Consider the following 12766-nt stretch of genomic DNA (forward strand, 5'->3'; position numbering starts at 1 on the left):
CCTATTATCAATGCTTTGGGAAAGTCTAAGCAAATGCATCTTAAGGCAATGTAACCATGAAAACCATGAAAAATACTAATGACAGGAATGAATTGAAGATAAAATTCAGAAATAATAAGTGATTGCATACAGTGTATTTTTTTATTATTATTTTTTTAATATTTCATATTAATGTTACAATCACAACTATAATCTTTCATTAACATTTGCATTCCCTCAGGATCCCAAACTTTGTCTATCTAATATAGGCAAAAAATAATAATAAAAAAAATGCTTTCCTGTCCATCATAGTTGATGTTTATATGTAACTGAAAAAGAAAGATTAATGAGCCAATGTGCTTTTATCCAAGGAGCATAATTAGTCTGCTTTGCTGCCATGAATAATTAAGAGGGACATTTTAAAAGAAAACAATATGTTAAAGGCTAATTAAAGTTTTGGAACTTATGTGACAAGCCATATTATATGTCTTACTGTAAAACAATTTCAGAGCCAGGGTCACAGTTTTCTGAAGGCCTTGTTCTTTCTAATTGATACAATCTACAATACCTTTTTTTTAGCAGTATTTCTAACCAGAATTTTGAATGCTCTGTGTTTCTAAGTAAAAATGCAAATTCATTTCTACTTGTGTTTTAACATTTTTATGCTACATTTGTGAAATATAGATAATTTCTTGAGCGATATAAAAATCTGGAACAAAATTGTATTTTAAGAAGGAATGAATGAGAAGACCTAATTTGCAAAGAATATTGCCAATAGCATTTGTATAGCGACAATTATGTGAATCTTTTTCATATTGCAGAGTCTGTGGATAACAAAAATTAAAACAATTTATTCGCATGGAAATTATTCAGGTCCATTTGGTACAATTTTTGTCATTTATACATGAATAATGATGTACACAAAATCTGTGCAAATATTACCTTTCTTCTTCTGTTTCATTTACAACAAACAAGTAGATCTATTTCCTGAGCTATTTATAGTAGAAATACCATTATATTTTCCTCCTGGGTCAGTTTTAACCTGGTTAACTGTGGGAACGTATCAATATTTATGTAATTGCAGGAGAGGTGTCAGTGTCTTAGCAAGAACAAGTGACAATAGACTATGAGAACTCTAGGCCACTTTTTTTTGTCAGTGAGAGTTTACACAGGTACATAATAGGATGGCAATAAATACTTGAAAAAAACTGTCATTTGGAGATGCCTATTTCTGTCTACTGACTATAAAGTCTAGCTGACATAGATGAAATGCCTAATTTTTAGGCAAGTAAATTTAGTTGAGATGAATCCCATCTTTTGTGTCAATGATACCTATTTTTCAGGAAAATTAAAAATATGAACTGCTAAAAATGAAGCATGACAATTACCATATCCTGGGGTGCATTAAGCACAGTAGAGCTAACTGGTCAAAAGAAGTGATTGTCCCACTGTATTCAACATTGGTGTGGCCTCACCTTGAGTTCTGTGTGCTTTTTTGGGCTCCACAATATAAGAAACATATAAAAATATTAGAATGTGTCCAAAGTAGGGCAGCAAACATGGTGAGAGGACTAGAGGGTATGACATATGAGAAGCAGCTGAGGATACCAGGTTTGTTCAGCATAGAAAAGAGGAGACTGAGGGGAGACATTGCTGTCTACAACTTCCTCATGAGGGGGAGTGGAGAAGGAAGTGCTGATCTCTTCTCTCTGGTGTCTCGTCATAACACGCAAGGGAATGGCTTAGAGCTATGTCAGGGAAAGTTCAGATTGGATATTAGTAAAAAGTTCTTCACTTGTGTGAAAAGAGTGGCCAAGCACTGGAACAAGCTCCCCAGCGAAGTGGTCATGTTTGCAAGCTTCTTGGTGTTCAGGAAGTGTTTGGACAGTGCTCTTAGATATATGGTTTAACTTTTAGGTTGCCCTGTGTGGAGTCAGGAGTTGGACTCAATGATCATCGATTCTATGAATTATGTGACGTGTTTATAGAAAGCATTAATAGTGCCTAATAGGAACCTATTATGACATTAAATACTGTCAAATTATACAATCAAAAGAAACCATTTTGTCTTTCTAGAAAAAAAAAAAAAACAATGTAAAAATTTGCTGATAATTTGAAAAAATCTGTTTCATGGGAAATGATCAGAAAAATAAGTCTTTATTTGATTTGGAACAAGAACAAATTTTGAAATGCCAGTCTTCAGTTAAATAAGAAGTAACATCTTGCACAGCTCCAGTGATATCTGTGTGTGAGATAAAGGCTAAGTGTAGACATTTAAAAATTTGATTTTTGGCAGTAAAGCAAATAGCATTTGAAACTATTCCAGTCTTTAAAGGCTTATTCATGATTATTGGCTACTAGAACATTTCTTAAGGTGTTTCAGGACACAGTTGCTTACATAAAACGGAGTTTTTAGTTTGAATTAAATTCTTAGTACCCACACAAACAATCACGGTAGTAAATACAGAGGATATATCCAATTAATATACATAGGGAGAAGGTTGATCTTACTGTCATTAATGAAAAAGGGAATCCAGAAAAATGGCAGGAACAAGTGAAGGAAACACTGGTGTGAGACAACTGAGCTATTCTGAGGATATTCTGAATTCTCAATTTGAATGCTTTAGAAACCGACAGCTTTCACAGCTGTGGGAGATAAAGGTGAAGTAAAACCATATTTGCCTCCCAGATGAGCTATCTGCATTTTAGGCCTTATGGAGACATAGTGAATTTTTCTAAGATGCTGACACACAAAAGTCCAACAGTGCTACAGTGGTGAATGTGTTTTGTACTGATTGAAAAACTAAACCACGTGAAAATTCCTATGAGACTAGATGTTTTATTTCAAGGTAGAGTAATTCATAGAAAAATATCTCAAAGATGTGCTGCTGAAGAACTAAAAAACAACCACTGGCGGATTTCGTCAATCTCCACTAAACCTTAAAATTAAAACCCAAAACAAACTAAACAAAAAAAACCCTCCTATGATGAAGTCCTAGTAGCTGTTCTGATAAATTTCCGTTTAGATCATTTTATGTACAGCTTAACTTAACTTGGTTAGTGTCTTGGACTGTTGTCCTTTTATACCTCTTTCATTAAACAGAGCTCTGCTTTCACGTTTTCATCTCTCCTTCATATTATCATATAAGTGCATAGTTACACAAAGAAATTTGGTAAAATAAATCAGATTTATTACTATGTCCTTCAGTTACTTTTCCACTGGTACACAATGCTCTCTTCGTAGCGTTACTGTGCTGTCATTTCACTCCATAACTGACTGGAGCGGAGAACTCTATCATTGTAGCAAACTAGTAAAGACTAGGAGTCCCACAGGAAGTCTGATTTTTGTTTCACTGCTGAATTACATTATATTTAAAGAATATCTTTCATAAAGGGACAGAAAAAATCCCATCCTTTGCATTTCAAGGTGACATAAAGTTTCTGAAAGGGATTACCACACAACTTCTCTCACCCCCTCCCACCAAGTGTTGTTTGACACCTCTGGCTGAAATCCATTTTCAAAAGGATTTACCAGGTTTTCCATTATACAAAGACAGCTTCCAGAGATGCCCAAGTTCCTCATCCCTTAACCAGTCTTGCATTATAAAGGCAGAAGGACAGCACAGAGATGTGTTTTGACTATATATCATAGAATCATAGAATCATAGAATTGTCAGTGTTGGAAGGGACCTTAAAGATCATCTAGTTCCAAACGCCCTGCCACGGCAAGGGTCATCTCCCACTAGATCAGGCTGCTCAGAGCCCCATCCAGCCTGGCCTTAAAAACTTCCAGGGATGGGGCTTCCACCACCTCTCTGGGCAACCTGTTCCAGCGTCTCACTACACCCTCATGGTGAAGAACTTCTTCCTAACATCCAGTCTGAATCGTCCCATCTCTAGTTTTAATCCATTCCCTCTAGTCCTACCATTACCCGACACCCTAAAAAGTCCCTCACCAGCTTTCTTGTAGGCCCCCTTAAGATACTGGTAGGCCACAATAAGGTCTCCTCGGGGCCTTCTTTTCTCCAGACTGAACAACCCCAACTCCCTCAGTCTGTCCTCATAGAAGAAGTGCTCCAGCCCTCTGATCATCCTCGTGGCCCTTCTCTGGACACATTCCACCACATCCATATCTTTCTTGTAGTAGAGGCTCCAGAATTGAACGCAGTACTCCAGGTGGGGTCTCACGAGAGTGGAGTAGAGGGGGAGAATCACCTCCCTCCACCTGCTGGCCATGCTTCTCCCGATACAGCCCAGGATACAATTGGTTTTCTGGGCTGCAAGTGCACACTGACGGCTCATGTTGAGCCTCTCGTCCACCAGCACCCCCAGGTCCTTTTCTTCAGGGCCGCTCTCAAGCCAGTCACTGCCCAGCCTATATCGGTGCTTGGGATTGCCCCGATCCAGATGGAGGACCTTGTACTTGGTCTTGTTGAACTTCATGAGGTTGGCATGGGCCCAGCTCTCCAGCCTGTCAAGGTCCCTCTGGATGGCATCCCTTCCCTGCGGCGTGTCAGCCACCCCACACAGCTTGGTGTCGTTGGCAAACTTGCTGAGGGTGCACTCCATATGCCACTGTCCATGTCGCTGACGAAGATGTTAATCAAGACCGGTCCCAGTACTGATCCTTGAGGGACTCCGCTTGTCACTGGCCTCCACTTGGATATGGACCCATTGACAGCCACTCTTTGGGTGCAGCCATCAAGACAGTTCTTTATCCACTGAATTGTCAGTCCATCAAAGCCATATTTTATCAGCTTGGAGACCAGGATGTCATGTGGGACAGTGTCAAAGGCTTTGCTCAGGTCCAGGTAAATGATGTCACTTGCTCTCCCCTTGTCTATTGATATTGTGACCTTCTCACAGAAGGCCACCAGGTTTGTCAGGCACGATTTGCCCTTGGTGAAGCCGCGTTGATTGTACCCAATCACCTCTTCATTATTCTTCTGCCTTGCCCTCTGTTTCCATAAATTTTTCTAAAACGAGGTCTTACAAAGCATTTCTTTTCCCCTATTTTCCTCTTGTTGTTTTCTGTCCTTTACCTACTCATCCTCTTGATTATTTTCTTTCTTTTTCATCCTTTTGTGTTCTCCTTGCACTGTTTACTAGAAACAGGGACTATGTAATGATCTGAATTTCAAGTATGCAGTCTTCTACTAAACAGCAACGTTTAAGGCTCAGGATTTTGTGAAAATTTATGTTCCAGAATGAGTAACAAATCAAGCCTAGACTATATTGTGTCCATATTTGAAATGTGTGTATTCAAATTGAGCTCTCATTTGCAATTCACTATTAAGGCTACTCTGAGTCTTTTACATTACTTAGTAAGTCTCCTGGCAAAAAAATGGGGCAATAATAATTTAAGACTCTTGAGGACCTAAACACAATTGTAGGCTTCTTCAACTCTTTCTAAAAAACTTTATTTATTTTTTTAATTAGGCTTCCTGTTTTTCTGTGATTTGGCCACTTTCAAACTCTGTTGAAAGATATAATTCTTCTATTACCTTTTTTGGGCTTCCTTTCTCCCTTTTGCCAAATTGTTTTGTTTGGTTTTTCTCTGTGCTTTATTTTTCTTCCTTCTATTTTCTACTGAGCAACCTATAAACTAGCCACTGAAATACTCTTAACAAAAGGCATAACTTTTAAGTCAAAAGAAAAAAAATGATTCACAAATATTACAAAGAAATGGACAAAGATATATATATGATTTATAGGTGCACGTTAAAAACTTGTAAGCCTGTCTGATCCTAAAATGAACAATGTACCTGAAAATAAGATCAATTCACTTGTGAGAGATCAATGCAAGGACTTCAAGAACCTGATCATTGAAAGCATGCCTCAAGGAAGTAATTCTTGAGTTGTTACAAAATAGAAAACAATGAATACCAATTCTCTTTGACAGAAAACTTCTAAAAGCAGAGAATTAAAACTCACTTGAAGAAAATGGAATTTGTATTGTCATAGTAAAAATTCAGATTAGATTATTTACAATATAGAACAGATACATAGTAGAAGGAAAATTTAAGACACTTATAACTGTTTTCCTATTCTTTAGGCAACTGGAAGATGAGATCAACTGATAAGTGTCTATGACAATCAGAAAAGCTGAGTTCATCTAAAGTGTAAAATGGACTGTGTGTTGAGGAACAATGTACGATGTATACCACCAGATGAAGGCTGGTCATAATTCAGCTTAACAGCAAGGTAAGACCACTGCTTATTTCATCTGTGCTTTTTCCCTTATGTTCCCACATGCATACAGATCGTGTATAGGCATCTTAAAAACTATAGCTGCAATTTTTTTTCTCTCTCATTTTTGTACACACAGGACATTTCCACTGTAAACTGCCTAAAATTCTCTCTCTAGTCACTCTCGGGTTTTCGTTTCTTTTTCCATGTATCTTGTATTGATCTGGGTCTGAGCATTTGTCATGTATTATTAACTTCCTCAAAATCTGATAAAATTCCTTCTTGGTCCTTAATTTGAGCATTAGTCATTCTTTCATTTCCTTTGCCCTTTCCTTCCTTAAACATTTAGTTGATACTGCCTTGCCATTTTATCAGATTCTTTCTTTTCCAGTCACTCCTGTATGAATTTCCCTTGTGTTTGTCACAATGACTGGTATTGCTTGTGCAGTAGACCATCACTTCACTCAGAACAAGACGTTTGATCTGAACGAAAAGCACAAGGGAAAAAGGAAGTTTGGATAGTCATATGTATGTGAATTGTGAACTCTAACACATTCAGAATTGCTTAAAAGATGTCTGCACTTTATTAGGAAGTTCATATTCCTTGGCATGCTCTCCTGCACCATTTGTTGCCTTAGCAGTGTCTTGGCTCAGAGCCTTTTGCATTACCTGCTGATGCTGCAGGCTCTTTTTACTCAGAACAGTGGTCTGAACTCCTTAGTACACATCAGATATGAGAAGTTACGAGCATCTCTGAATAAAGATAAAATAATTTTTGCAAATGTATTTGAAATATTAATTAGATAAAGGTGTCCCCAAGGCATGAAAAAAATAATTAAAAATGGCAGTCATAACCAAAAACATACCAGAAGTTATCTTCATCTTGAATCCATTCAAATTAAAAAAAAAAGAACACCCAAAGTAGTTTATTTTACTATGAAGATTCCACTGACCTGGCTAGCAGGTTAAACTGTCATTTCAACTTTGGGCTGAATTAAGTGTCTTTGAATTGACTGAAGCCTCTTTGTCCCCTTAAAACTCCAGCAGCTTCAGGATAGATTCTGGCAAGTTTGCCAGGCTCTAAACTTTCTATCAAAGCACATCTGGCTTGGCTGGTAAAATAAATTCTTGATTGCAATGTATTTGAAGTACTTGGCTTGAAGTAGTTCCCCAGACTTTAAATATCAGTCTGCCTGAAACACTACCAAGATGATCTTAACTACAGCCTTTTCCCTTAGCAATATGTTCTTTCTCAGCAATATGTTTCTAATTTATTCTTGTCACCTTCAAAATCATTGCTACATTGCCTGATACTAATTTACATTGAGTCTTCCCTTCTGGTTTTGAAGTCATCTCTACCACTCACCTCAGTTCTCCACTTGGAGTAGTAGTTCAGTTTGTTTTGTAGATAACTGCTTTTGCATTCTCTTACTGGAATTTAATGGTAATATACTTCACCAGTCATCTTCAACATTTTTTTTTTCTTTTAACAGGCACCACTTTGAGAAAATAAAAGATTTTAGTCTCCTGAGATAACTCAAATGTCTTATCCACTCTCCCTCAGTTCCATTGCCCGATTCTGCCTACAGGACAGAAAACTGAGAACAGTTGTTGCTTCCCAGCCCTACCAGACTCATCCTTTTCATGCCCATCTGGGAAAAAAAAGCAAAAACTATCTGTCTACACCACTAGTAATCCTGAGAATTTCCTTAATGGCTGTGCACACAAAGAACTACTGAAGATGAAAGACCACGAAGTATATAAACAGGATCTTTCCTGATAAGGCCTAAAACCATGTTGGTTTGTTGTTTGTTTTTTTTTTTTTTTTCCCCCCACAGTAGAAGTTAAAGGAACAATGGAATCAAAGGCTTAATTTTAAAATTAAATTCTCTAGATAGCTTCAAATGGAGCTACCAGTGGTAATAGATGATGAAGTCCTTACTAATGATTCAACTCAAGAGCACATGAAGAGGAAACTCTAACAGAAGCTAGCATTTGAACTTAAACCACATCATTTTAGTTAGTCTGGGAACATCCTTATCCAGCAGTTAATCTAAAGTGTCTCACCTCTCAAAAGAAGAGTTGAACAGAGTAATAGGAGAGAGTGCATTACCTCATATTGTCTAAATATAGCGTGCAAAAAGATTATATGGATGATCTTTGCTGTGGAGAAGTTGATGTAGGTGATATTTCAATTTAACTCGCATCACCATGAGAGAACAGATAAAAAATATGGGACTGATTACTACTCTGAAAGAGAGTCAGGCTTCTGAACATGTGAATCATGAAAAGGACACCAGATAGTGAAGGAGAACAGAAGAAATACAAACTATATATTTAACACTATATATAGACATACAGCTATTGAAAATTAATAATAAAAAAAGAAAATTTGGACCTCTGAGATGGTAAAATATTAATATGATAACAAAGACATAGAAGACCATAAGATTACAGTCCTCAAATGGAAGGATCCAAATACTAAAAGCTAACATGGGAATCATGCTTCACCTGATGAGTTAGAAGAAGAAGGAATGCACCTCCACATATGCCCAGGCATGAAGATAGGGACAGAATCAGTGAACCTGGGTGTATGTGCTCTATCCTGAAAGAGGATGAAGCAGTAGCTGCTCTAGCCAAGACCAGAACCACAGCTTGTACCTGGAATCACAACCGAGCACTAAAGGAAGCAGTCATAGAAAGGGATAGTGCACATAAAATGCAGGATCTTATCTAACCCTCATGTATTGTAAACATCACAATGTTATTCCAATAAAAATTAGCCTATCATCCCCTAGATTTCAGTCACTGAGACTTCAGTGATAGTAGGAGGATACTCTCTAAAGGTAAACATCTGGTTTATGCTATTCTGCTCTTTAGTTCCATCTGGAAAGATTCAAAGTAAATGAACAAAGGCCTTATATCTAAAAATTAACATTTATCCCTTTCAGGTTTTGGAGTTTGGCTCTCATTTTATCATTTCTGCTTATCATTACATAAAGCAGACTGAGAGTGTAACACGCTGAAAGGCTCAAATTTTGCTTCAGTCTAAAATTCTTTGAGATAATATACATTTTTTGCAGCTGTTAACACTTGAAAAATGTTTTTTACTTACTTCCTCCTTTTTTCTCTGCTTTTAATAACAAGCTAGAGACAGACCAATTTCTACACAATGCATAACCCAGAACACATTGTGACTACCAATGTGCTTTTCTCCAAAGAATATATTTTTTCACCCTGAATGGAACATAAAATGCACAATTTATTCATCAGTAGAATTTCTTACAAAATTGATTTTTTGCTGTTTAAGTAACCTTAAAAGCACCAGAACTTCATCTTTTGTCCTTTAAAGAAAAGGACACCCCCACCCCTGATGGCTTATATTATGAAATACTGTCTCACACAGCATTCGACATTTGAGGGAGAGAATATCTGTTTTTCTTGCAATTAGTATTTTGGTACTTTTAGACTACAACTATTGTAGGGGAAAAAAAAACCCACAATAAAACTATTATTATATTACCAATCTTCTAAGTAACGCAGGCCAATGAAGTTCATCATATTAGTCCTATACTAAATTGAACTATTCATGCTTGATTGATGTATTACGTATATATGGATCCACTGGTCACATTTACAATGGCTGTAAATTTACCAACTCATCACTGAAGTACATATCATCCGGTGCTAAGTATCGTTGTCAAGAAGTAGGGTTGTTTTGTTGTTGTTGTGGTGGTTATTTACTAATAGTTACGTGCAGCTGTCAAAGTATAGTTTTGTAAAAGCAGATCCTGTATCCATAAAAGTGTTCTTCAGGCACAAAATTACAACTTAGTTTGGCATATTTACAACAGGTATATTAGTTGCACATGCCTAAAACTCATGCAAGAGAACTAAATAACAATTACCTAAAAACTAATATGATAAAATGAGTGATTTCCAAGATATTCTCTATCTAAACAAAAGTCTTGTAACATCTTAAATTAAGAATTTCTGTGAAAGAGAATACGAGACAGGATTTTCAGCTCTATGTTCTTTCTTGCAGTTTACTTATTGAGCTGGATCTTAGAGTGTCTATTTTTTTTTCTAAAAAGTAATTGAAAAAATTATGACTGAAGGTTTTTCTACTGGAGTTTTAGAGACAGCAAAGGTTAAGTAGTCGTTGAAGTGGTGCAATTTACTCTCATTTCCAAAAGGGCAAGGATCATTGAGCTTTGAAGTTCCCTAGGTTTCAGGCAGCTGTTCAAGCAGTTTTATACTGTGGTCCATTCTGTTTCATAATATATTTTTTTTTTTGTTTTTAAACTCCTAAATAGGTATACAAATACTTTTTAATCCTTTTGGCACTATTATACTAAATGCCCTACTGTACATTCATATAGGGCTACCATATAATTTCAGATTGTCTAGCATACACATTTTAGAAAATGCAGTTTCTTACACAACAGAAATCTGATCCTTGTTCAATTGTGATGTATCCTATGTACTTAAATAATCTTAAAAAAATATTTCAGGGAACACTATGTTAATTTTTTAAAACTCTTATCCTGCCAAGTGTTTCAGAACAATCTGTGACAAACTGGAGTATCATAGAATAATTTAGGTTGGAAGGAGTTCCTGGAGGTCATCTGGTCCAAACTCATGCTCAGAGCAGGCTAGCTTCAAAGTTAGAGTGAGTTGTTCACAGTCTTATCTGTATTGGTTTTGAACATATCCAGGGTGGCAATTTCACAGCCTTCCCGGGCAACGTTTTCCAATGCTTTTACCATGCCTTTAACTGGCATGTGATAATGATGTTTAGAGCAGGGGTTTGGTGCTATCCTCCTCCTTGCACAAAAGTACCATTAGGTATTCTCTTCATAGCTTTTCATCCTCTTAACTTGCTTTTCTAACTCAAATTATTTGTCTTTAACTTTCATAGCAGTCATAGTGTACCCTCATATTATATGCCTCCCTTAAACCATATTGCCACCTTAATGGCCTTTATGACCCTAAATACATTTTTCTTCAAGTACCTTTAGAGCTTTTTCTGACACACAACTTTTTGCATTCAGAAATATCTCTCCAGAAATCTCTCATGTAGCTATTTTATCGTTCTTGTTACTGTGTCTTTTTGATGTTCTCTTTCTGAAGCAGTAACATCTGTGGCACAATTAATAATGCTGAGCCCTTTGTTCATTTTACTGAACAAAACCACTTCATGTATTCATATGCCAAAGGTGATCTACCATATTTCTTTACTATTTCTTTACTTGAATTATCACATATAAGAATAGTTAGTTCTAAAGAGCAAGGTGAAGTGTGTACATAAACAAAAGTTAGGTCTTTGAACCCTTGAAAATAAAAGTAACAAAAAGAAAATACAATAGTTACTATTTTATTGTATTATTCTGACAGACAGTACCACGAAATTAATAACTGGGGAAAAGTAGCTGTTACCTTACACGGTGTTTGAATCTCTTATTTGTAAAGAAGTAAATTAAGGATCATTTCTTACTAGGCTAACAGTTTTAGTAGAAATTGCAGATGATCGTTCCTGCTTCCAGCAGGAGAGCAGCTGGACATGGGCAATCATATAGGAATAGCTGAATAACTGAATTTTTATTGATGACTTGACTGGAAAATTATTAGCATTGAACTAACTTTTTGGGGTTTTTTACCAAACTCTTTCCAAAATGAAAACCCCTCAGATTTCATTTGTTTGATGTGAAACACTCCCCTTCACGCAAAGTAGAACAGTAACTTTGGAAGACTCAGAAAGAAAGTGATGTTAATGCATAAAAAATGTGTGTTATTATAGAATATTTTTGGTGTCTTCTTATATAAAAACATTCAATATTTGACTTCTATTTTGCTCTTACCAGGCTATTAGGTGGAACCATACACATATATCATGTGCACTAAATTGAAGATGCACAAGTAACAATTAGCCACTGTAAGAAAGATGTGCATATAAATGCTCTTCTATGCCTAAAGTAGTGTAAGAACTGTCACTTTGGCTTTGTTGTATTTTTAAATTTAGTGCCATCCATAATAGGAAGAGGATTTAAGGCTACAAATCCCCAAATTCATCTTTTTAAAAAGTGAATGCTTGTATGTCTACTAACTTCACTTTTATGACTAATTTTGTGTTATAATGGATAAGAAAACAAAAGTGCTTAGTTCCTTTCCGAGTTGAGAAATAACAGATTTGTTTTGAGTAAACACCCTCATTTGTAAATTCATTAAATTATTTTTAAGATATCCTACCTTGATGCATGCACTTTGCCAGTTAGAAAATGGAGATACAAGGTTTTGGTGTCACTTGTAATGTATCTTCCAATGACTGGAATTCTCACACTTGGTTTGCCTATCATTCTGACTTTTGTTCACCCAATAGCCACAATGTGATACTGTGTTTCACATATGTGATGACAAACTATAGACTCGTCATTTTCTGAAAAGGCAAGTTCTTAGTATTTTCCTTTTCATGAAGAAAAATTTTGTCAGAAGTAATGTTACTTGCAAAACAAAGTATGAATATAAAGTACATTGCACTGTATATACAATTGTTGGCAAGTCAAATACACAAGCACAAGTTTTGCGTACACGTTATTGT

This window comes from Rissa tridactyla, chromosome 1 (assembly GCF_028500815.1).
Source record: "Rissa tridactyla isolate bRisTri1 chromosome 1, bRisTri1.patW.cur.20221130, whole genome shotgun sequence".
NCBI classification, from domain to species: Eukaryota; Metazoa; Chordata; class Aves; order Charadriiformes; family Laridae; genus Rissa; species Rissa tridactyla.